The sequence below is a fragment of the Sminthopsis crassicaudata genome, chromosome 2 (assembly GCF_048593235.1).
Source record: "Sminthopsis crassicaudata isolate SCR6 chromosome 2, ASM4859323v1, whole genome shotgun sequence".
Classification (NCBI taxonomy): Eukaryota; Metazoa; Chordata; class Mammalia; order Dasyuromorphia; family Dasyuridae; genus Sminthopsis; species Sminthopsis crassicaudata.
This window is the reverse complement of record NC_133618.1, coordinates 235,357,034-235,381,901: the sequence shown is the minus strand read 5'-3', so window position 1 is coordinate 235,381,901 and position 24,868 is coordinate 235,357,034. Positions and strand designations below refer to the sequence as shown.

General features: G+C 35.7%; 1 long non-coding RNA gene across 1 annotated transcript in view; it reads left to right on the top strand.

The window, feature by feature from the left end:
• Nucleotides 1-2,884: 2,884 nt before the first annotated feature.
• Nucleotides 2,885-24,868, top strand: part of LOC141555598 (uncharacterized) — a 199,036-nt gene continuing 177,052 nt past the window's right edge. The window contains exon 1 of the long non-coding RNA XR_012486275.1: nucleotides 2,885-3,084. This is a non-coding gene — a long non-coding RNA (uncharacterized LOC141555598). The remainder of the gene's footprint in view (nucleotides 3,085-24,868) is intronic.

Below are 24,868 nucleotides of genomic sequence, written 5' to 3'. Positions count from 1 at the left end.
ATTCAACAAATATTTGTTGAGTGTTTACTAGGAGGAAAGATATGAACACAAAAATGGAATACTCCTTGACTTTCAATAGTTTCCATTTCCATTGGACAGAGAAAAAGTATGCATAGAAAAATATGGCCAGAACTAATAAAGCAGACTTCCAGACAGAAAACTCCCTCAGCTGAAGCAGATTTGCAATTTATAGTTTTAAAGTGAGTTGTCTGAGGCATTAGATTGTTAAGTAGTTCACCCAGGGTAACATAGCCATTAGGCCTAGTCTGAGCCCAGCTCTCCATTTAGTACATCATGCTACTTCTTGTAGCTTACGATATGAAGAGACACATAATACAGTATGAATTGAGGAGGGAAAAAGCAATAAAAACTAGGGGGATTAGGAAAGGCTGCAAAGAGGAGGTGATAACTGATATGACCTTGAAAGAATATAAAAATTCAATAAGATAAAGTTGAGGTTAGAGGGATTCCATGCTAGGAGGAATGGTATGTGCAAATACATAAGACAGAGCATTTTGTTTGACAAGTGATTTGGCTGAGAAGGCAAGAGTTTGCACAGGGGGATTAGTTTGGAATAATAATCAAAAGGTAGGCAGAAATCCTATTAAGGAGGGCGTGAAATTCAAGGCTCTGGAATAAGTATTTTAGCCTAGAAGCAAAGAGGAGCAAATGAAGGACAAGGAATAAACCCTATTGTGGAGACCAATCCTATAAAGAGTAGTTGGGTATGATGAGGAAAGATGAACCCTATAAAGGGGATAGAGGAAGTGGAGACAGGACCTATTGGAGGGATGAGCAGCTACTGTCATAAAGGTAGATAGACCCCTGTGGAGGAACAGATCTTAAAAGGATGAATGGAAAGGTCCTTTTGCTAGAGCAATGAACAAACATAGAAGAAGATAAATCCTACTGGAGAGGGAATATTTTTTTTTTTTTTAATTTTTTATTTTATTTTATAATTATAACATTTTTTGACATTACATATGCATGGGTAATTTTTTACAACATTATCCCTTGCACTTACTTCTATTCAGATTTTTTCCCTTCCTCCCCCAACCCCCTCCCCCAGATGGCAAGCAGTCTTATATATGTTAAATATATTACAGTATATTCTAGATACAATATATGTGTGTAGAACCGAATTTTTTGTTGCACAGGAAGAATTGGATTCAGAAGGTAAAAAATAACAGTTTACATTCATTTCCCAGTGTTCCTTTTCTGGATGTAGCTGGTTCTGTCCATCATTAATCAATTGGAATTGGATTAGCTCTTCTCTATGTTGAAGAAATCCACTTCCATCAGCATACATCCTCATACAGTATCATTGTTGAAGTGTATAAAGATCTTCTGGTTCTGCTCGTTTCACTCAGCATCAGTTGATGTAAGTCTCTCCAAGCCTCTCTGTATTTCTCCTGTTGGTCATTTCTTATAGAACAATAATATTCCATAACATTCATATACCATAGTTTACCCAACCATTCTCCAATTGATGGACATCCATTCATCTTCCAGCTTCTAGCCACTATGAAAAGGGCTGCCACAAACATTTTGGCACATACAGGACCCTTTCGGAGAGGGAATATTTTAAGAAGAAAGACCCTAAGAAGGGGTAAATCCTCTAAGGAAAGAAACAGAGCATAGGAATGAGCAAGACCTACATAAGGCAGAAGTTAGAGACTGGGGCTGGGATTAATGGCTATACTCCACCCTGTCCCCTAGAACTAAGTAAGCCACTGTTTGTTTTCCCTCTTCTGTGAGCAAGAACAATTTCACTTCTGGAAAATTGACTCCTCACAGTTTCAGCTGAATGAATACACTCAGGCCATGAAGGCCTCTTTAATATTTAACTTGAATGAACAGAAGCTATAGCTGGAAACCAAAATGACAAGCTAAAAAATCTGCTGGAGTACTTGGCTGTAGCATTTCTGTGGAGGTTGAGAAGTCAAGAACATGGCCATCTTAAGCAACTCTGTGAATATGGGAGGCTGAAAGGGAAGCTAAAAGGAAAGGGGGAAAGGAACAGGCACATACTTCTTTAGCTGCAAGATCTGCTCCCCAGCTTCTACACAAAAAGTCCTATGATTTAATAGTAATTTATGATTGTCCTCAAGAGAGAATAAGTGAGGAGAGATGGGAGGGAAGGAGAGGCAAGGAAATTAGAGCATTAGGGAGATTAAGATGTGCACTTCAGTTTATACTTTAATATCTGATCACTAATTCTTCCTCCCACTCTCCTTTCTTCCTCTCTCTGTTTGTGTGCCCTCTCACTGTTCTCTCTCTCTCCTCTTCACTCTTTGTTCCTTCTCCCTTCCTTTCTCTTGCTATCTCTCTGTACCATCTAACTTTTTTGTCTTCTCTTTCATTTTTTTCTCCCCCCTCCTTTTTCTTTGTGTCCTTTCCCTTTTATTCTATCTTCTCTTCCTTAAATCCCATAACCTCTTTGCCTATCCTTTTCCTCTAATCATCTCATTTCTTTTTCCTTTACTGCTTTCTTCTGGCTGTATTTCTCCCATTTATTCTCTCTCTCTCTCTCTCTCTCTCTCTCTCTCTCTCTCTCTCTCTCTCTCTCTCTCTTTCTTTCTCTCTTTCTCTTTCTCTCTCTCTCACATCTATTTCTCTCCTCAGTGCCTTTGATATGTTTCGACTTGTTGCTGTGTTTTTCCATGGTAAACTCTTGTCCCGTTGCCAGTACATTATGTTCCTGGTAAGACCCATGACGTCAAATGGTAACTGGCTGGGGGCCAAGGAATGTTGCTGGGAAGGAATGAATGAATGGACTTTCAATTCACATTGTAATGCTCTGCTCCCTCTTTTGGATCATTTACAGACGAGCTTTTTGATGAAAGTGGTTTCAGTAGGAAGAATTTTTTTTAAGTCTGTTAGCTCAAAGGGCTGATGTGTGAACAACCTTAAGTAACAAAAGTGTGAAGAGAGTGTAGAGAAAAGCTTAGAATTGGCTGGTTCATCTGGTTTGGATTGCTGGGAATGGTATTTATAATGGTATCAGAAGAAGGAAATGTCATTAGCATCCAGAAGCCCAACTTGCAAAGACAGTTTCTAATTTACTCTTGTCATGTAATGTCAGTAAGTAATCCTCTTTATTTATTCAAATAATTGTATTCTACACTGAAATAGCTCTTCACAGTCTACTTTAGCACTTTCTGTATACATTACATGATTTGATCCTCACAATAAGTCCAAGAGAACTAGAATTTATATTTTATTTATATATCTATATATAAAACTTATAAATATAGATATATTATCGATATATCAATGATATATATATATATATATCTATGGATATAAAAAATATATATTTTAATAATAATGAGTATACATCTATAGGCTTTAAGGTATGCAAAGAATTTTCCTCACAAGAAGAAAGTGAGGCACCAAGAAGAGAAATGCCTTGCATAAAATCACACAACTAAATATCTGAGAAAAAATTAGAAATCAAGTCATTCCTGACACTAAGCCAAATGCCCTTTCCATTTACCACAGTGCTCTCTTAAAGAAATGAGGAACTTGGGACTCAGTAGGCAAGGGTTAATCACTGTCAGACCCAGGACTCAAACTAAGTCTCTTGATTCTAATGCTGCTAGATGTTGTCACCTCTCCCTTGTTCACTTTTATCATTGTTTACTGTCTTTGGTGTTAGGCACAAGGAGGACTGGGTTTCTGTTGGTGAATCTTTTGGCATAGACCCCAATATGATGATATACTTTAAAGAATAATAAAATATTGAGACTGAAGAACTTTCAGGGTTTGTCTAGTCTAACTCTTTAATTTTAGAGATCTGGAAACAAGATCAGATTGGCTAAATGACTTATCCAAGATCATGTAATTAAAAAGCAAAAGACTCAAACTAAATCTTACTTCTGGGTCAGACTCTCTAAATCTGACAAAAGTTCCTTTAAAAGAATGACCTTCTCTACCTACTTTCCTATTTTAGAAATGTTGTCCTTCTAATTCTTTTCCCTCCCCTTTTTGTTGTCAGATCAATTGGTTAATCATGTTCCATGTTTGTTTTTTAGGACAGGTAATAATTCATTGCATATTTCTGAGATAAATTTTTCTCCAAGGCACTTAAGGCACATGGGAAATATTGAATAATTTAATCATTAGCTTTCTCTGGGTCATAGTTTTTAAAATCTTTTCTAAGTCCTGGAACCCTTAAATTCAAATTTTAAAAATCATTAGAACTTTAGTCAAGCACTTATGATTTAATAATTAGTCATTAATAGACTTAAACTAATCCAACCATCTCATTTAAAATATACATATTGCTATCTTTTGTTTTTGTGTCACCTACATTTTCCAGGATATTCTTTCCCTAGAGACTCCCTAGAGAGTCAGAAAAAAGTTCAGCAGAGTTAATCATCACATCACTTATGCAGTATTCCACTTTCATAGAACTTCATCTCCATCTCTCCCTTCTGCAAAAGAAGAGAAATGAATCCTTATATCTCTTCTGTGTTTACAAATTTTTTCACTATAATTTTATAACATTGAGCTTTGGTCATTTTTACTATTCTTTCCATTTACATGTTTATAGTCATTGTGCATATTGTTTGTCTCTTTCTGTTTATTTTATATCAGTTCATGTAATATTTTTCTATACTTCTCTATATTCATCATATGAATTGTTTCTTACAGAATAGCAATATTGTATTACATTTATATGTCACCATTAATTTAGTAATTTTTTAAATCAATGGATACTTCTTTTCCATCCTCTTTATTTTATAGATGGGGAAACTGAGGCCTAAAAATGTGAAATTCCTTGATCAAGGTCACATAGAGAGTTAATTTCAAAGTTGGAATGGGGACCCAGACCTCCTGACTCAAATGCTCTTTCTTCTATACCACAAATAATACTTACTTCAATAATTCAAGAATTTGAGTTCCCACCCACATGAATGCTCCTTCTACTGATGCAGATAAAGGCAGTTTCATACATTAATAAGTAGGTAGTCTTCAAGAATTGCTGTGGTTGAAGAGTTTATCACACCGTTACCAGTCTTGTGACTGATTTCTCTGACTTACTTAGTTAAGCTGGTCCTTGGATACCAAGTATCTAGTAAATGCTAAATAAATGCTTGTTTAACCATTAACAGATCCTCAGTCCATCATTGGTCCTGTGCACAAAGTCTTTCCAGGTACAATTTGTTTGAACTTGTACTCTATTGACAGAGACTACAAGAATCCAGGATAAGAGTAGTATGAATTCATTTTCATAGTTCTTTAAGGTTGATAATCACCTTCTTCACAACTCTGTGAGGTACAAGGAATAAGTAATGTTATTTCTATTTTACATATGGAAAACTGAGTCTTCACAGATAGAAGAAGTGACTTGCCCTCCCTCCCACAGCTAATAAGAATTTAGTTCCTGGAAAGGACTCTTTGGATTCTAGTTATAGCATTTCCACTGTGCAGTGAAGGGCTACAGAGTCAAACCACAAATAATAAGACAAACATTTTACTGATTTATGGTCAGTGATCAATATTTGGTAAGGATCTGAAGTCATCATCAGATTATAAACTCCTTGAACGTAGAGATTGTTTTTTTGACACCCCATCCCCTTTTGGTATCTCCCGCACTTAGCAGTGACATAGAGTAAATACTTGATAAATATTAATTAATTAATCATGAAATAAATCTTTAGATAGAGGATAAAGCAGTTAAAGTTCTTTCTTTAAAAACCTTCTCTATGGTATTCCATCTCCAAACTGCAGCCATACAAATGCAATGTCTTTTCTGCCCATAGTTGGCAAAACTTGCTAATAATAGAGCTGTGATGCAATAGTATATCTACATATCTATATCTATATCTATATCTATATCTATATCTATATCTATATCTATATCTATATCTATATCTGCTATTGTGTTTGTTTCTTGTGAAACTTCTGGAAATCCTGCTAGCTCTAGGATTCCATGATTCCATGATATAGTACCAATTTTCTGGATTTGTTGTTGATTGGGAAACTATAGGGAATGAGTCCAGGATTTGGAGTCAGAGGATGTTGGTTCTTCCATTTGTTGCCTTGCTATCTTGCTAAGGTTCTCTTCCCTTTCTGAGCCTCAATTTATCTAATTGTAAAGTAAGAGGTCAGATTATATGATCCCTAAAGTCCATTTAAGCTCTGATGAACTAATGATTTTACTTGGGAACAAATATACCACTACTGAGTGAAAATAAGAACATAATTTAGAATCAGAAAGAACAAGGAACTGGGTAATATTATTTTGACCAGATCTATTATTTCATGGATATAGGAAACTCCTGTTGGGGAACCTCCATTTATCAATGCAAGCTGGCATCTACCTGCAACTTTCAGCCTTAGAGAAATGCTTAAAAACTCTGAGAAATTAAGTGACTTGTCTAGGATCACATAATAAGTGGCAGAGATGGGATTTAAAGAAGCATTTTCCTGATTTTGAGGCTAGCTCTCCATTTACTAAAATATGTGACCTCTCTTTGGACACTGCCTTCCTCCAGAGTCAGTTTCTCCACTTCAAGCGCCAACATCACAGCTGAAGCTCCAGTCATGGTTTGGCTTGAGACATAATATCCCCACACAAACTTAAAACATTTTTAAAGCCCATAATTTCTCAGAAACATCCAGAACTTATTGCCACTTGTGAAATAGCCCAGAGACTCTAAATGGGCTTCTGGGGAATCTGTAATCTTTCCTGGAACAGTATCTATTCTAGGAGACCATTCAGAGACATCAGTCAGAATGCAATTCCATTCTGTATATTGGAGTTTCCACCAAAGGATCTCCAGTTGGTCTGCAACAAGCCCCCAAGTCTGGGTGTTTTATCTTTTGAAGGATAGCATGCTAAGGATCTGATGAAGGCTAGAGGTGGATCAATGAGGTAACATTGGAATTGAATACATAAAATTTTATGCATTCCTGAGAAGCAGGTTTTTTGCAGTTCTCTATGTACCCAGAGTTTCTCTTAATATTTTCTAGTGATTCCTGATGATCTTTTGTCATTAGTGATTGTGAAGCAGCCATCTCTCAATCTTTTCCTACCTTCTCAGTATAATAGGCCATATTCAGTCCTTGTGAGCATGTGCAGCAGGTGAGCTGATGGAGTTCTCACACGGATTTTGGAGCATATGCAAATTACTCTGGTTGTGGTCTTCTAGCCATGTGCCGAAGAGAAGAACTTTTGATTGGCTGGTTAGTCAGACACAGGTTATAGTCAAAAGGAACTAATAAAGCCATAGTAAGCCTCTTTCTGTTTTTCTTCCTGGCCGTGTTTGAGTGAGGAAGCAAGGAATTTCATAAGGCCTTGGTAGACAGAGAGGCTCTCTACTCAGACTACTATGATATGGACTAAGTACATGAAGACAACATGAGTACATGTTGTTACTTCTGTCTCTGGTGGCCTATTCTTCCTTCTTTTAGGTAGAGAAGTATTGGAGTTAGCTATAACCTCACAAGTTTCAAAATGTTGGGATGATGAGTGCTTGAAGTATAGGAGCTGCAGTCCATGCTGGGATTTGTTGGAAGCCAAGTGTAAGTGAAATTTGAAGAATACTTGATCCAGTCTAGGAATAGGAAGCAAAAGAGAACAATGACTTCCTCATCAGTAATACTACATTTGGAAATGGTTTTGATGGTGAATGCTTTGTAGTAACTCCTTTAAGCTTAAGTCTATTCTTCCCAGGAATGAGGTAATAGATGTAACACCTCCTATATGGGTAAGGAATTCTATGTAACTTCTGGTGAATTTTCCATAAAATAGCCTTTTAGACAAACTTATGTTTGGCATTTGAACAATATGGTCCACCTATTGGAGATGCATTTTCTTTATTCTTTATTTTATTTTTTATTTTATTATTTTATTTATAAATTTTTTTGACAGTATATGTGCATGAGTAATTTTTTTATAACATTATCCCTTGTAATCATTTTTCCAAATTATCTCCTCCCTCTACTCCCTCCCCTAGATGATAGGCAATCCCATACATTTTACATGTGTTACAGTATAACCTAGATATAATATATGTGTGTAAATCCAATTTTCTTGTTGTATGTTAAGTTTTGGATTCCGAAGGTATAAGTAACCTGGGTGATAGACAGTAGTGCTAACAATTTACATTCACTTCCCAGTGTTCCTTCTCTGGGTGTAGTTGTTTCTGTCCATCATTGATCAACTGGAAGTGAGTTGGATCTTCTTTATGTTGAAGATATCCACTTCCATCAGAATACATCTTCATACAGTATTGAAGTGTACAGCAATCTTCTGGTTCTATTCATTTCACTCAGCCTCAGTTGATGTAAGTCTTTCCAAGCCTCTCTGTATTCCTCCTGCTGGTCATTTCTAACAGAGCAATAATATTTTATAACCTTCATATACCATAATTTACCCAACCATTCTCCAATTGATGGACATCCATTCATCTTCCAGTTTCTAGCCACTACATAAAGAGCTGCCACAAACATTTTGGCACATACAGGTCCCTTTCCCCTCTTTAGTATTTCTTTGGGATATAAGCTCAATAGCAGCACTGCTGGATCAAAGGGTATGCACAGTTTGATAACTTTTTGGGTGTAGTTCCAGATTGCTCTCCAGAATGGCTGGATTCTTTCACAATTCCACCAACAATGTATTAGTGTCCCAGTTTTCCCACATCCCCTCCAAAATTCATCATTATTTGTTCCTGTCATCTTAGCCAATCTGACAGGTGTGTAGTGGTATCTCAGAGTTGTCTTAATTTGCATTTCTCTGATCAGTAGTGATTTGGAACACTCTTTCATATGAATGGATATAGTTTCAATTTCATCATCTGAGAATTGTCTGTTCATATCCTTTGACCATTTATCAATTGGAGAATGGTTTGATTTCTTATAAATTAGGGTCAGTTCTCTATATATTTTGGAAATGATCAATAATGATCTCTAGTTCTCCTCTGGTCATAACTTCCTTCCTCCTCCATAGGTCTGAGCGGTAGACTATTCTCTGTTCCTCTAATTTATTTATTATCTCCCTCTTTATGCCTAAATCATGGACCCATTTTTATCTTATCTTGGTATTTGGTGTTAAGTGTGGATCCATATCTAATTTCTGCCATATTAATTTCCAGTTTTCCCAATAGTTTTTTTCAAATATTGAATTTTTATCCCTAATGTTGGTATCTTTGGGTTTGTCAAAGACTAGATTCCTATAGATGTACCCTTTTTTGTCCTTTGTACCTAATCTGTTCCACTGATCGACTGGTCTATTTCTTAGCCAATACCAAATGGTTTTGGTGACTGTTGCTATATAATATAGCTTTAGATTAGGTATACCTAGACTACCTTCCTCTGACTTTTTTTTTCATTAATTCCCTTGCAATTCTCGACCTTTTATTCTTCCATATGAATTTTTTTGTTATTTTTTCTTGGTCATTAAAATAGTTTCTTGGGAGTCTGATTGGTATAGCACTAAATAAATAGATTAGTTTGGGGAGTATTGTCATCTTTATTATATTCGCTTGGCCTATCCAAGAGCACTGAATGTCTTTCCAGTTATTTAAATCTGACTTTATTTTTGTGGCAAGTGTTTTGTAATTTTGCTCATATAATTCCTGACTATTATTTGGTAGATGGATTCCCAAATATTTTATACTCTCAACATTTGTTTGGAATGGAATTTCTCTTTGTATCTCTTGCTGTTGCATTTTGTTGGTGATATATAAAAATGCTGAGGATTTATGTGGATTTATTTTGTATCCTGCAACTTTGCTAAAATTCTGAATTATTTCTAATAGCTTTTTAGCAGAGTCTTTGGGATTCTCTAAGTATACCATCATGTCATCTGCAAAGAGTGATAGTTTGATTTCCTCATTTCCTACTCTAATTCCTTGAATCTCTTTCTCGGCTCTTATTGCTGAGGCTAGCGTTTCTAGTACTATATTGAATAGTAATGGTGATAGTGGGCAACTTTGTTTCACTCCTGATCTTACTGGGAAAGGTTCCAGTTTAGGAGATGCATTTTCTATAGTAGAGTTTGAATGCTTGGCAGTTTATCTCTAGAAAGGGCCTAGTCTCTGGTACTTTATCTTGTCAAGTGATCTTTCAAATCTTTTTATGACAATTCAAATGGAATAATTCAGCTTCCTGGCATGGAGCTAGTATACTATCTGGGTTTCACAGGCATACAACAATCATTATCTCTGAAGTTGTTAGACAGCAACAACCATATTGACCATTCTTCAGCCCTTTTTGAAGTCACAGTGGTTCTCAGGTAGCTGACCATCTTCCAGGTGAAGGATCAGCCTATTAAGGAGCATTCTGGTAAGAATCTTGCCAGCAATAACCACACTCTTGTGGTTGTCACAGGATAATCTATTTGATTTTCCTTTGTGCAGATGGACAATGGAGGCCTCCTTAAACTCTTGGGAGATAACCTCCTCTTGCCATATGACCTGTAAAATTTCAATCAGCTTTTGCATAGGCAGCAGACCCTCTATCTTATAAATTTCAGTTGGAATAGGATCAGTACCAGGTGCTTTGCCACATGAAAAAATCTTAATGGCCTTTAAAACTTTTTCAGTTGAAAGTTCAGCCAGAGAGGTATGGCCTTCAACTTGAATGGCTTCAGCATTGGGTGATGATGGTCTCTGAGACCACTATGGAAGTATTCAGTACATCTCTCCAGGATCATGCCCTTATCACTAATCAATGTGACTCCATCAGCACTGAGTAGATGAGATGTACCATATAGCTCTGGCTCATAAATAGAATCCAGAGCATCATAAAAGCATTTTGTATCATTACTATCAGTATAAAATTGAATTCCATCTGCCTTCTAAGAATCTTGCATCTCTCTAATCTTCAATTGTACTATTACTTCTGGTGGAATTTAACATTGTCTTTTTAGATATGGATGCACTATCTTACTAGTAAAATCTGAGGAGTTCTCATTTTTCATTTAGCAGCTTCTGAATTTCCCCACCATTTTCATCAAATCCATCTTGATGTATGTGTCTGTTCTGGCTCAGAAAAGCAAACACAGTGCTGTACACCAAATCTTTAAAAGTTGCCTGCTTCTTTTCTGCTCTACTGTTGCCAACTGTGTGTTGACTCAACTTTCTCTCTAAGCTAGCAGTGAACTGACTGTTCCCATTGGGAGAATCATTCTCTTTGTGGATTAAGTCATCAGGTAGTTATCTTGCCTTAGGGCCATTACTTTTGTTGAATATGAATGTTGAGCTTACAGATGATAAGTCTTTAGCACTCTGCATCACACAATTTGTCACACTAACGTCCTGTCTGTCTCTTCTTACAATGGCATAGTCTGTAGCCAATGTTTGATGCAAGGATGCATCCATGAAGTTTTACTGCAGTTAGGTAAATGGAAAACAATCTTGGTGATTAGAAGGTCAAGGGATGCATGGATGAGAGTTGGATGAATTAGGTGGACACCAACACAGGAAAGTGGGCCTAAAAAGCATTCAGTAGGCCTGGCACTGGAGGTATTAGCTTTCCCTGAATACCATCCTAACTCTTTGGCACCTTCCTACAAAAATCAACGAGGAAAATTTTGATTTAATTATATTTTAAAATACTTAGCAAATGCTTTTCCAGTTCTTTTTTGTGCAAATACCTTCATTGATAATTTTCTACATAATGTCATAATTAATTTCAGTGGTAAAGTCAGTTGAAGTCAAGAGACTGGGGTTCATGTCCTAGACTCATAATATGAACTTGGCAAATTATTTCTCATATCTGAATCTTAGTTTCATAGATTTACTGTTAAAAGACATGTCAGAAGTCACCTTGTCCAGTGCCATCACTTTACAGATGAAGAAACTGAGATCAGAGAGGTAAATGAACTTGCCCAAAGTCATATGCTTGTTTGGTTGGTAAAACAAGCTAGAATTAAAGCTCAGATCTCATGGCTCTGAGTTCAGAACTACAAATAAAGCACTTTTAAAATTGTTTTGCTTTCCTTCCCCTCTCTGTAAAATAGAAATCTAATCATTCTAAATGATTTCTAAAATCTCTTACTGTTCTAATAATCTATTCTTTGTGGTCAAAGGCCATTCTAACTCTTACATTTTATGTTTGGTTCAACAATTTAATAAGTATCTATCAAACACTTACTAGAAGGAGCTTACATTCTTCTAAGAGGAAATACAATATACACAAGTAACTATAAATTGGGGTGGGGTGGAAATTGCTAAGGACTGAAAGTATCAGAAAAGACATCATACAGAAGGAGGCACTTGAGCTGAGTTTTGAATAGAAATGGACATTCCAAGAAGTAGAAATGTGAAAGCATTCCAGATGTGAGGAACAGTATATTCAAGAGCAGGGGCAGGAAATGAATGTTATATAATGGGACAACATGTTGGTCAGTTTGCCTGGAATGTACTATGTGAAGGGGAGTAATATGAAACTGATATGGAGATACATGTTGGATCTTGATTGTAAAAGGATTTAAACACCAACTAGGAATATGTATTTTAATCTAGAGGCAATAGGGACTCACTGAAGTTTCTTGAACCAAGGTGTGACATGGGAAGACTTATGGCTTCAGGGATTTCATGTAAACAGTTGTAATGGGCTAGAGACAGGAGAAATTATTTACAGGGAAAATTAATTAGGGGCTATTGAAGTAGTTTGAGCAAGAAGTATCAAGTACCTGAACTAAGGTAGCCTACAATTGAATAGAGATAAGGAGTAAGATGCAAGAGATGTTTGGCAGAAGAATTGAAAAGACACAGCAATTAAATGAGAATAGGATAAATGAGGGAAATAAATTGATGGTGACACTTAGATTGTGAACTCTGGTGACTGGAAGGATGGTGATTTTCTCTAAAAAAAAAAAAAAAAAAAAAAAAGAAATGAAGAAGAGTGGTAGATTTGGGGAGAAAGAAAGAGAGTGAGTCCTGTTTGCAATATGCTGTTTGAAATTGCTATGAAATATCCAACTAAAAAATTCAACAGACATTTAGTGATATAAGACAAGTTTAAGAGAGAGGGAGATATGGATTTTTAAATTTTAAGAACTTTTCAGCTTTGAGTGAACAAACAAAATGTGAGAAGCAATGTGCTAGATGCTTGAAATACAAAGGTGAAAAATGATCAAGCATCTACTCTCTAGGAATTTCTATTCTTCTACTGTGTCCTATGCTCTTTCTGGCATTCTAAGTTTTACGGTTCATCCTAATTCTGATGTCCAGCTCTGATGTCTGATGTTCCAATGAACAGTTACTGTCAAATATAAAACTTAATTTCATTTTTTATATTAAAGATTTCCCAGCCACTCCCTACAATATGCTGTGAAGATGAGCAGTTTGTAAGGTTTCTCCCCAGAATTTTAAAGATTTCCAGTACTCTTTAATTGATCATTCCTAGATTTTCTCAGATCAAAATCTCACCAACACAATTTTTTCTTATTTTAATTGTTTTTCCCTCTCCAGGACATACCTTTCGTTTCTGTTATGAGAAGCTGAAGGCTGATGGATTGCTTGATGTAATTTGTGGTTATAATATTCTAAATCAATTGAGTGTCTACATCTCTAGTACCATTATGGTGAACCCCAGGGAGTGAGGGGTTACCAGGATGCCTAAGGAAAGGCCAATTGGCCTAAGTTGGAAATGAAATAAATTAAAATGTCCATGTCAGTCAGCAGTGGAATTGGGCCCATGAATGGCCAGTGTATTGCTGGTCTAGGAGAGATAGAGCCACATTCTTAAAAAAAAAATTATTTTTTTTTCAAATGAGCATTTATTTTCTCTTTTCACCCCCTCCCAAATAGAGAACAATAATAACAACAACAAAAAAGGAAAACAAACCCCTTGCAACAAATATGCACAAACAGTTAAAACAAATTCTTACATTGGCCATGTCCAAAAATGTGTGTTTCATTCTGCATCTTACCATCAGTCCGACTTTTATCAGAGGCTGCTAGTGGCATAATGGATAGGATTTTGGGTCTGGAGTCAGGAAAAGCTGAGTTCAAATCTAGCCTCAGATGCTTAATAGTTGTGTGATTCAATAAGTCATTTAACTTCTCTTTACCTTGATTGTAATAGCACCATATTTGGAGGGTGGTTGTGAGGATCAAATGAAATAATATTGATAAAAAGTATTTAGCACAGTACTTGGCACATAGTAGGTACTACATTAATGATTATATCTCTTCTTCCAAAATCATGGTTGGTTTATTCATGGTTGGAACAGACTTCTTAAATCTTCAACATTTTTAAAAATTGTTATTATGGTATAAATTGTTATCCTGGTTCTGATCGCTTCATTCTGCACCATTTCACAAAAGTATTCTCAGATTTCTCTCAATCTGTTCTTTTCACATTTCTTATGACATAGTATTTATTACATTCATATATTATAATTGGTGATAAATGGTAAAAAGATATGAACAGACAATTTTCAGATGAAGAAACTGAAACCATTTCTAATCATATAAGAAGGTGTTCTAAATCATTATTGATCAGAGAAATGCAAATTAAGACAACTCTGAGATACCACTACACACCTCTCAGATTGGCTAAGATGATAGGAAAAGATAATGATGATTGTTGGAGGGGATATGGGAAAACTGGGACACTGATGTATTGTTGGGGGAGTTGTGAACTGATCCAATTATTCTGGAGAGCAATCTGGAACTATGCCCAAAGGTCTATCAAAATGTGAATACCCTTTGATCCAGCAGTGTCTCTACTGGGCTTATATCCCAAAAAGATCTTAAATCTCTTAAAGCAAGGGATCCACATGTGCAAAAATGTTTGTAGCAGCCCTTTTTGTGATGTCAAGGAACTGGAAACTGAATGGACGCCCATCAGTTGGAGAATGGCTGAATAAATTATGGTATATGAATGTTATGGAATATTATTGTTCTGTAAGAAACGATCAGCAGGATGATTTTATTTTATTTTATTTTTTTTTTTTAGAATAGCTTTTTTTTTTATTATATATATATATTTTATAATATTATCCCTTGTATTCATTTTTCCAAATTACCCCCCCTCCCTCTATTCCCTCCCCCCGACGACAGGCAATACCATACATTTTACATGTGTTACAATATAGTCAAAGTACAATACATGTGTGTGAATATCATTTTCTTGTTGCACAATAAACATTAGAATCCGAAGGTACATGCAACCTGGGCAGACAGATATTAGTGCTAACAATTTACATTCGCTTCCCAGTGTTCCTTCTCTGGGTATAGTTATTTCTGTCCATCATTGATCAACTGGAAGTGAGTTGGATCTTCTTTATGTTGAAGATTTCCACTTCCATCAGAATACATCCTCATACAGTATTGTTGTTGAAGTGTACAGTGATCTTCTGGTTCTGCTCATTTCACTCAGCATCAGTTGATGTAAGTCTCTCCAGGCCTCTCTGTATTCCTCCTGCTGGTCATTTCTTACAGAGCAATAATATTCCATAACCTTCATATACCACAATTTACCCAACCATTCTCCAACTGATGGACATCCATTCATCTTCCAGTTTCTAGCTACAACAAAAAGAGCTGCCACAAACATTTTGGCACATACAGGTCCCTTTCTGCTCTTTAGTATTTCTTTGGGATATAATCCCAGTAGTAGCGCTGCTGGGTCAAAGGGTATGCACAGTTTGATAACTTTTTGGGCATAATTCCAGATTGCTCTCCAGAATGGCTGGATTCTTTCACAACTCCACCAGCAATGTATTAGTGTCCCAATTTCCCCACATCCCCTCCAACATTTGTCATTATTTGTTCCTGTCATCTTAGCCAATCTGACAGGTGTGTAGTGGTATCTCAGAGTGGTCTTAATTTGCATTTCTCTGATCAGTAGTGATTTGGAACACTCTTTCATGTGAGTGGATATAGTTTCAATTTCTTCCTCTGAGAATTGTCTGTTCATATCCTTTGACCATTTATCAATTGGAGAATGGTTCGGTTTCTTATAAATTATGGTCAGTTCTCTATATATTTTGGAAATGAGACCTTTGTCAGAACCTTTGTTTTTAAAAATATTTTCCCAATTTGTTACTTCCCTTCTAATCTTGTTTGCATTAGTATTGTTTGTACAGAAACTTTTTAGTTTGATGTAATCAAAATCTTCTATTTTGTGATCAATAATGATCTCTAATTCTCCTCTGGTCATAAATTCCTTCCTCCTCCACAGGTCTGAGAGGTAGACTATTCTCTGCTCCTCTAATCTATTTATGATCTCATTCTTTATGCCTAAATCATGGACCCATTTTGATCTTATCTTGGTATATGGTGTTAAGTGTGGATCCATATCTAATTTCTGCCATACTAATTTCCAGTTTTCCCAACAGTTTTTTCCGAATAATGAATTTTTATCCCTAATGTTGGAATCTTTGGGTTTGTCAAAGATTAGATTGCTATAGATGTACCCTTTTTTGTCCTTTGTATCTAATCTGTTCCACTGATCTACCGGTCTATTTCTTAGCCAATACCAAATGGTTTTGGTGACTGCTGCTATATAATATAGCTTTAGATCAGGTACACTTAGACCACCTTCCTCTGAGTTTTTTTTCATTAGTTCCCTTGCAATTCTTGACCTTTTATTCTTCCATATGAATTTTGTTGTTATTTTTTCTAGGTCATTAAAATAGTTTCTTGGGAGTCTGATTGGTATAGCACTAAATAAATAGATTAGTTTGGGGAGTATTGTCATCTTTATTATATTCGCTGGGCCTATCCAAGAGCACTGAATGTCTTTCCAATTATTTAAATCTGATTTTATTTTTGTGGCAAGTGTTTTGTAATTTTTCTCATATAATTCCTGACTTTTCTTTGGTAGATGGATTCCCAAATATTTTATACTCTCAACATTTGTTTGGAATGGAATTTCTCTTTGTATCTCTTGCTGTTGCATTTTGTTAGTGATATATAAAAATGCCGAGGATTTATGTGGATTTATTTTGTATCCCAGCAGGATGATTTTAGTGAGACCTGGAGAGATTTACATGAACTGATGCTAAGTGAAATGAGCAGAACCAGGAGATCATGCGCATGGCAACAACAAGATTATATGATGATCAATTCTGATGCACTTGGCTCTTTACATCAATGAGGTGATTCAGGCCAATTCCAAAGACCTTGTGATGAAGAGAGCCATCTACACCCAGAGAGAGGACTATGGTGACTGAGTATATATCATAACATAACATATTCATGCTTTTTTGTTGTTGTTTGCTTGCATTTTATTTTCTTTCTCATTTTGTTTTTGACCTAATTTTTCTTGTGCAGCATGATAATTATATAAATATGTATGCAAATATGGGATTTAACATATTTGGATTACTTGCCATCTAAAGGAGGGGGTAGGTGAAGGGATTACAAGGTTTTGCAAGTACAATGTTGAAAAATTATCCATGCACATGTTTTGAAAATAAAAATATTTAATAATATATGTACATATATATTATAATTGGTTCAGAAATCCTCTAACTGAAGACCACTCCCCTTAGTTTCCAGTTGTTTGACATCATGAAAAAAGCCACAATATTTTTGTACAAAAACATCTCTTTTTTTTTTTCTATTTCTTTGTCTCTTTGGACTATAATCCTAGTAATTGTATCACTGGGTCAAAGTATATACTTAGCCTAGTAACTTTTTGGGCATTGTTCAAAATTGTTTTTTGTAATGGCTAGATCAATTCATAACACTATAAATTACTTTTTAATTTAAAAAATATTCAGAATTTAACAAATATCAAATAAAATGAATAGGTCCCTATACAAATTAAAACAGAAAGAGTATCTGACTCTTTTTGTGAACCTATCATATTCAGCTTATTTTTTCCCTTTAAATATGGGGCAGATGACTTGTGAGCATGTACAATGAATTTAGATGATGTAATTCCCATGTGGAAGAGGCTGAGGAGCCAGTTCTAGATGGCATTGTGATATGTAATGGAAGTGATATTTTTTTCTGATTTAGAGCAAGTGCAAACATGTTCCATATCATCTGGAGACCACTAGGTGGTGCAGTAGATAGTACACTGGGCTTGAAGTCAGGAAGACAGTTTGACTACAACCTCAGATAGTTACTGTGTGACCCTGGGCTTCACTTTACCTCTATCCACCTCAGTTTCTTCAACTATATAATTTCTATAACTATATAATAGTATCTATTTTTCATGGTGGCTGTGAAGATCAAGTTAAATATATAAAACTGTGCTATACCCTTTGATCTAGCAATACTGCCACTAGTTCTACATCCCAAAGAAATCATAAAAAATGGGAAAAGACCTAAAACAACAAAAATATTTGTAGCAGCTCTTTTTGTGGTGGCAAGGACTTGGAAACTGAAGGCATGCCCATTAATAGGGGAAAGTTGTAGCATATGAATATAATGAAATATGATTGGACTATAAAAAATGATGAACAGGCTGATTTCAAAGAAAGCTGGAAAGACTGACATGAACTGATGCTGTATGAAGTAAGCAGAACCAGGAGAATATCGTATACAGTATCAGTCACATGGGCAGAATACAATGTGTGATACAATCTAAAAAGAGTAATGATGTAACATATTATCCACATTCAGAGAAAGAACTGTATAGTCTGAATACAGATTGAAGTATACTATTTCTACCATTTTTTTCTTTCTTATGATTATTCCCTGTTAATCTGATCCTTCTTCCACAACACGACTAATACAGGAATATGTTTAATACGACTGTGCACATATAACTTGTATCAGATTGCTATCATGGGGAGAGGGAATAAGAAGGAAGGAGGGAGAAAAAAAATCTGAAACTCAAAATCATACAAAAGTGAATGTTGATATATTGGTCTACCTGTCATCTGGGGGAGGGGTGGAGGAAAAGAGGGGAAAAGTTGGAACAAAAGGGTTTGTAAGAGTCAATGCTGTAAAATTACCCATGCATATATCTTGTAAATAAAAAGCTACAATAAAAAAAGAAAGTTTGAGATCAGTAAATAGGCAATTTTCCTAAAAGCAGTTCTCAGGCTCAACTCTATATTCAACCTATTGTCTATATTGTCAGTAGCAGATACCTATCATGATGATAGGTTGTTTATAGGCTATCTCATCCAAATGCATATTGAACTCTAGGAAATAAATGTTTCTCCTACACTTGAAAAAAAAAGTGAATGTTGAAAAATATCTTTATGTATAATTGGAAAAAATAAAATACTATTTAATAAAAGATAATATTTATAAAATGCTTAGCATAGTATCCAGCATATAATAGGTCCTTAATAAAGACTTGTTTTTCCTTTCTCTTTTCTGTAATTAATTTTGGTATGATAACCACATGATGAAGAGGATGCCTAAGCTTCACTGAAGTGTATTCAAAATGTACTAACTGCTGGCCCTTATTTCTTGCTGATGTGTCCAAAGAAAAAGTAAAGACTAAGTCCTTGGTGGGGAGAGAGGCCTCAGCAATCTCTTAGTGTGTGGCCCTGCTTTTGCTTATGTCTCTGTTTTATCTATTTTTTTCCTCTTATCTGTCAGATGAAGGATATTGGAAATAGTTATGTGAGCTTTAAAGCCTCCAGAGAGTTAGTTACCCAAACTGGGAACTAAATTCCATGCTGAGATTTTTGCCTGAACTCTCAAGGACCAATGTCCTGAGCAATTTGTTCAGGCTTAGACCAACAGTAATAGAGATATAGACACATTTATTCATCGGCCATGTCACATTTGGAAGAAAACTTTGTGGAACAAATGTTATATAAAATTGGCTTAAATTTGAGCCTGTTCTTTCCAAATACCAAGGTGTATAGAGAAGCATGGTCACTAATCCCAAGTGTTAAAGGGAAATGATTACATTTCTCTTCTTTCTGCAGCTTCACAGTGTATATATATATATATATATATATATATATATATATATATATATATATATATATATTTTGGGGGGGTGTATGTGTGGGGGGAAGCTGAATAATTTTAAATGAAATTAAATGAAACTAGGGAACCAATCCCTGATGGTTAGCAGTGGAGAAGTCCATACTAGTGTGGGCCCCCACACCGTGAGCCTATAGTATCAGAGAAAGACTTTCCTGATCTCTCAGTAGATATCCTTAGAATCCTTAGGGGAAAAGGTAGCAAGTCTTACTCTGATAGAATCATAAATAATAAATTCAATCTGTAACTATCAAAACTCTCCAGCTTGTCTACCTCCTTCTGTTCTTTTCTATTGCTTTTAAAAAATTACTTCAATGATGCTTTTTTTTTCTTTCTTTTTTCTTTTTTTCTTTTCTCTTCTTTCTTTCTTTTTTTTTTTAAACAACTTAATACTGGTCCCATCTCTTTTATTTCCATACTCTTCCCCTTCTTCAAATTGAAATTTTAAAAAACACCCACAAAAACCAAGAACAAACTTGTAAGAAATGTATTTAGTCAAGCAAAAAAAAAAAATCCCACAGTGGCTGTGCCTGAAAATGTGTATGTTATTCTGCACCTTGAGTTTATCATCTCTCTGTCAAGAGATGAATAGCGTGCTTTATCACTAATCCTATGGAAACAAGATTGGTCATTGATCAGATTTTAGGTCTTTGTTTAGCTTTATAATATTATTGGATAAATTACACCCCTAGTTCTGCTCACCTCACGTTACATATGTTAACTTGTTAGGAACAAATGATGTAATACATGTTAAGTGCTTTGCAGTCCTTAAAATATTATATAATTATTGATCATTGTTATTTTTTCTAGTCCTTTATCCTTCTTTACCTCTCCTTAAAGTAGTGGCTTTCTGAAGAAGAAATCAATAGACCATTACCTGTCCTAAACTGAGTATCAGATATATATATAAAGATAACAGATACTTTTTCCATAATGTGACTTATTTGCATATCAAGACAGAGTGAGACTACTGCATAGGATGATCAAGCAACTAGTAATTTATGTGAAAACTTGATCTTTGTCCACTTTGAACAGGAGGAGGGAGAAACTGTGGTCTGATGCCCTTGTAAACTCGGCCTAGTGCCTGGCTTACATTGGCTGTTGCCCAGGTTGTTTAATTGGAGGTCATAACTGAACCAAGGTCCACTAATAACACTGAGATTGTTTTTGTTAATCCATTTGTCCAAAATACTTCAGTTCACAGAATGGAAATGTCATTGACATGATATATTAAGGCCATGTGATATAGTCCATGGTCTCCAAATCAGAAGTAAATAGGCCCAGCTTGGCCATTTACTAGTTGAGTGAACTTAATCAAATCAATTTAGTTTTCTTGAACCTGAGTTTCCTTATATTTAATATGATATGATAATGAGGATGACAATGATAGCGTCGGTGATAATAATATTCTCCCGTTTGAATAACTGGATTTAGGACAGGACAGAATAAATGATTTCCACTGAAAGGCATTCAGGGTGATAAGTGGAATTGATAGATAATGGAAAATAAAGAAAAAAATTAAAAGTCAGAGGAAGGAAAGAGGAGAAGTGTGATGGTTTTGCCTTCATCTTATATGGGGGAAATGGAACCAAATAATTAGAGAATTCTTCTTGCCTGAGACTAGCTCTTCAATCTCTCTCTGAGATGCAGGTTCTTAACAGTAAAATGGGGGAAAGCATACTTTTACTATCTCCCTTGCAGGGTTGGTGTCAGTCGGTAATCATTTCATAAAGCTAATGTGCTATAGAACTGACTGTTACTATTATTACAATGTATATATTTCCACCAGTTTCCCAGATAGGTGCCACCTAGCAGCCAAAAGAGTAAAAAATTTCCTATACTGTAATCTGGACAATTTGTGTCATAAGACACAAAAAAGAGACAACATGTAGGAGACAATGTAATGGATGTGTAGTTAGAAAGACTGGGGTTCAAGTGCTTCCTTTGACCCTAGCTGTTTTACCCTGGGCAAGACAGCCTCAGTTTCCTCATATGTCAAATGAGTATAATATAGTAATAGCATTTAGCTCACAGGTTTGTCAGCCAGTCAAAAAATACATATTAAGCACTTATTGCATGTTAGGCACTGTGTCAAGAGTTGGAGACACAGAAAAATATAAAAGATAGTTCTTATTATGAAGGGCTCATGTATAATAGGGAAGACAATGTGCAAATGATTATGTAAAACAAGATATATACAGAATACGTTGGAAATATTCAATAGAAAGAAGATGTTAGAATTATGGTGGCTTAAGAAAGGCTTCCCTAGAAGATAGAATTTTGCTTATTTTGCTTTTTTTTTTTTTTTTTCAAGGCAATTGGGGTTAAGTAACTTGCCCAGGATCACACTGCTAGTATGTGTTTAAGTGTCTGAGGCTGGATTTGAATTCAGGTTCTCCTGACTCCAGAATCGGTGCTCTATCCATGTTTCATTTAGCTGCCCCTGAAGATGGGATTTTAGCTGGAACTTGAAAGAAGCCAGGAAGGAGATATGAGGAAGAAGAGTATTATGTCAAATACTTGACATAAATACTCTTTAATATCAAATATTTGATATAACATTAAAAAGTGTTTTGCAAGTTTTGTAGCATTATTTAAATACTAGCTATTATTTATTCTTATAGTCCCTGCAGGTCAGGGACTGTTTTCATTTTTCCCTTTGTAGGCACAATGCCTGGACTATATGCATAGTAAGTGCTTAATAAGTACATCTTGATGGATTGAAAGGTTCCATAGTAATTTGTGTTTGTTTGTTTGTTTGTTTTTTACAAAGGTTCCATAAAAATATTTGCACTATTATACTTCCTCATACAGGTGGTATGGACTAAACAAAATTCTGGATGGCAAGCACTCCCTGAGTGTGAGCTGTCATTCTCTTTATTACTCTCTCTTGTACCATGAAGCTCTGAGATTTGATGTCTAATTTATGTTTAAATCTGAACACGTTTTTAAATTTCTGAGTATGAAATACTGAGGTAAGTAGTCACTAGGTAGACAAAATGTCTCCCTCAGAAAATTAAATAAATCTGTCTAATAAACTAATCTAATCTAAATCAAGCTATTGTATAGTTAAAAAGGAAGATGGAAACTCAAGCTCATCATTGCTATAAGAGAACTGAGAGCGAAGTTCCTTTACTCCTTTCTCTGCTGGGATCTCAAATTGGAAAGCTCTGTTGTTCTCCAACTCCTCTACTTCAGTTAGCTTCCCCAGAGATCAGTGAGAGACAAGGACCTTGGACAAACTCTAGCAGCCTGGAATAAGGTCAGCAGCATGAGGATGTTTCTCTGACTTGCTCTTGGAAACAGGCTGTGACTGAATGTTCTGTTTTGAAAAGCCATCTCTGGTCAGAGGGGAAGGTGGCTGACCATGAAACCTGATAACCTGTCCAAACACAGTTCCCTTGGCTCATCGTCTGCTTACACGTGATGAAGTCTTAGATGCGTACACAGTTTTTCCCCAAGGGGAGAGAGAAGATCTAACCAATAGGATCTGATCAATGAAATTGGCTAGGAAAGAAAGAGATTAAGAAAATAACTTTTAAAAAAAAGAAAGACATGTACAATTACTTCTATGCTCTCATGGATCTCTTTGTGATCTCTATTTGTTTACATTTAGTGTTTAAGAGCTAGAAATGGCTTTAGAATATCAAATGTCAGAGGTAGGAAAGGACTCCAAGGGGTATCTAGAATATAGAGTTCTAGAATTCAATGAAACTCCAAAACACAGATCAAGGAATGTTAAAATTGGGAGGGATCTTACAATCCATACAAATAAACTTTCATTGGTTGGTAAAGGAGAAAAGTTAAATCCAGAAAAGTCAAATGTCTTACTCAAAGTCACAGGGCCAATGTAAGAGCCAAGATTGGCCATGTATCTGTTTCTGTTCTTTTGAGTTTTAAAATACACACACACACACACACATACACACACACATATACACACACACATACATATATACAAAAAAGGCAAGCAGACCCACAATATATGCAAGTGTGTGTGTACACACACACACACAGACACACACACAGAGAACATTTGATTGCAGATATGTTGGGAGGCCTGGATTTTTTCATACTTCTGCAGCTTGTTTTTAGAATGGGCCAACTTGGCTCTAGTTTCCCTCTAACCTGGATCTAGTGCAAGTTTGACGTCACTGTTTTTCACAAAATCCGTCTGGATAGGAAGATCTCTGTGTGTTGTCCTGACTGAAGAGGACAATAATCCAAATTTTAATCCAAATATCCAAAGTCCTGCAATTTGGCCATGTGCTTGCCAGTTTGGTCAAAGAATCCTATAAGCATGAACTTTTAAACCTGGAAGGGTCATTGGAGGTAGTCTAGGTTTATTCCCTAATCTATTTAAAAAAAAAAAAAAAAAAGACAAGGAAGATGATGCTTCAAGGAGTTAAATAACTTGGCCTTAAAGCACATAGGATAGGGATAGTAAATAAAAACCCAAGTACCCACCTATTCTTTTCCAGGATTATTATCCATTATTCCCTTTTATATATTCTTTGGTCCAGACAAACAGTATTTCTTTCTGCTCCTCATACATGACATTCCATCACCCATCTCTGCACCTTTCCTCCATACCTAAAATATATTCCTTTTTTCACCTCAACTTCTTAACATCTCTAATTGCCTTCAAAATGCAAACTGGATGCCTCTTATTATGTAATTCCCTCAACTGCTACCATGTCCCCCTGAAAGTAAACCGTATTTATCTCAAATCTACTTTACTTGTACTTATTTGGCTGCTTATTGTTTTCCCTTATTGAATATAAGCTCCTTGAACACATTCTAGTGCCCAGAGCAGAGTACCAGACATAAATCTGACTGACTGACTCCAAATCTAATGCTGTTGAGGAGGGAATAGAGAAAAAAGTTTTATGTGATTCATTCCTAAAATTTAGAAAACAGGCCCTGTCATGTTGGGAAACCTGCTTTTCCTATGGGAAGATGTGTCATCTAATGCCCTAATCTGCTGAGAC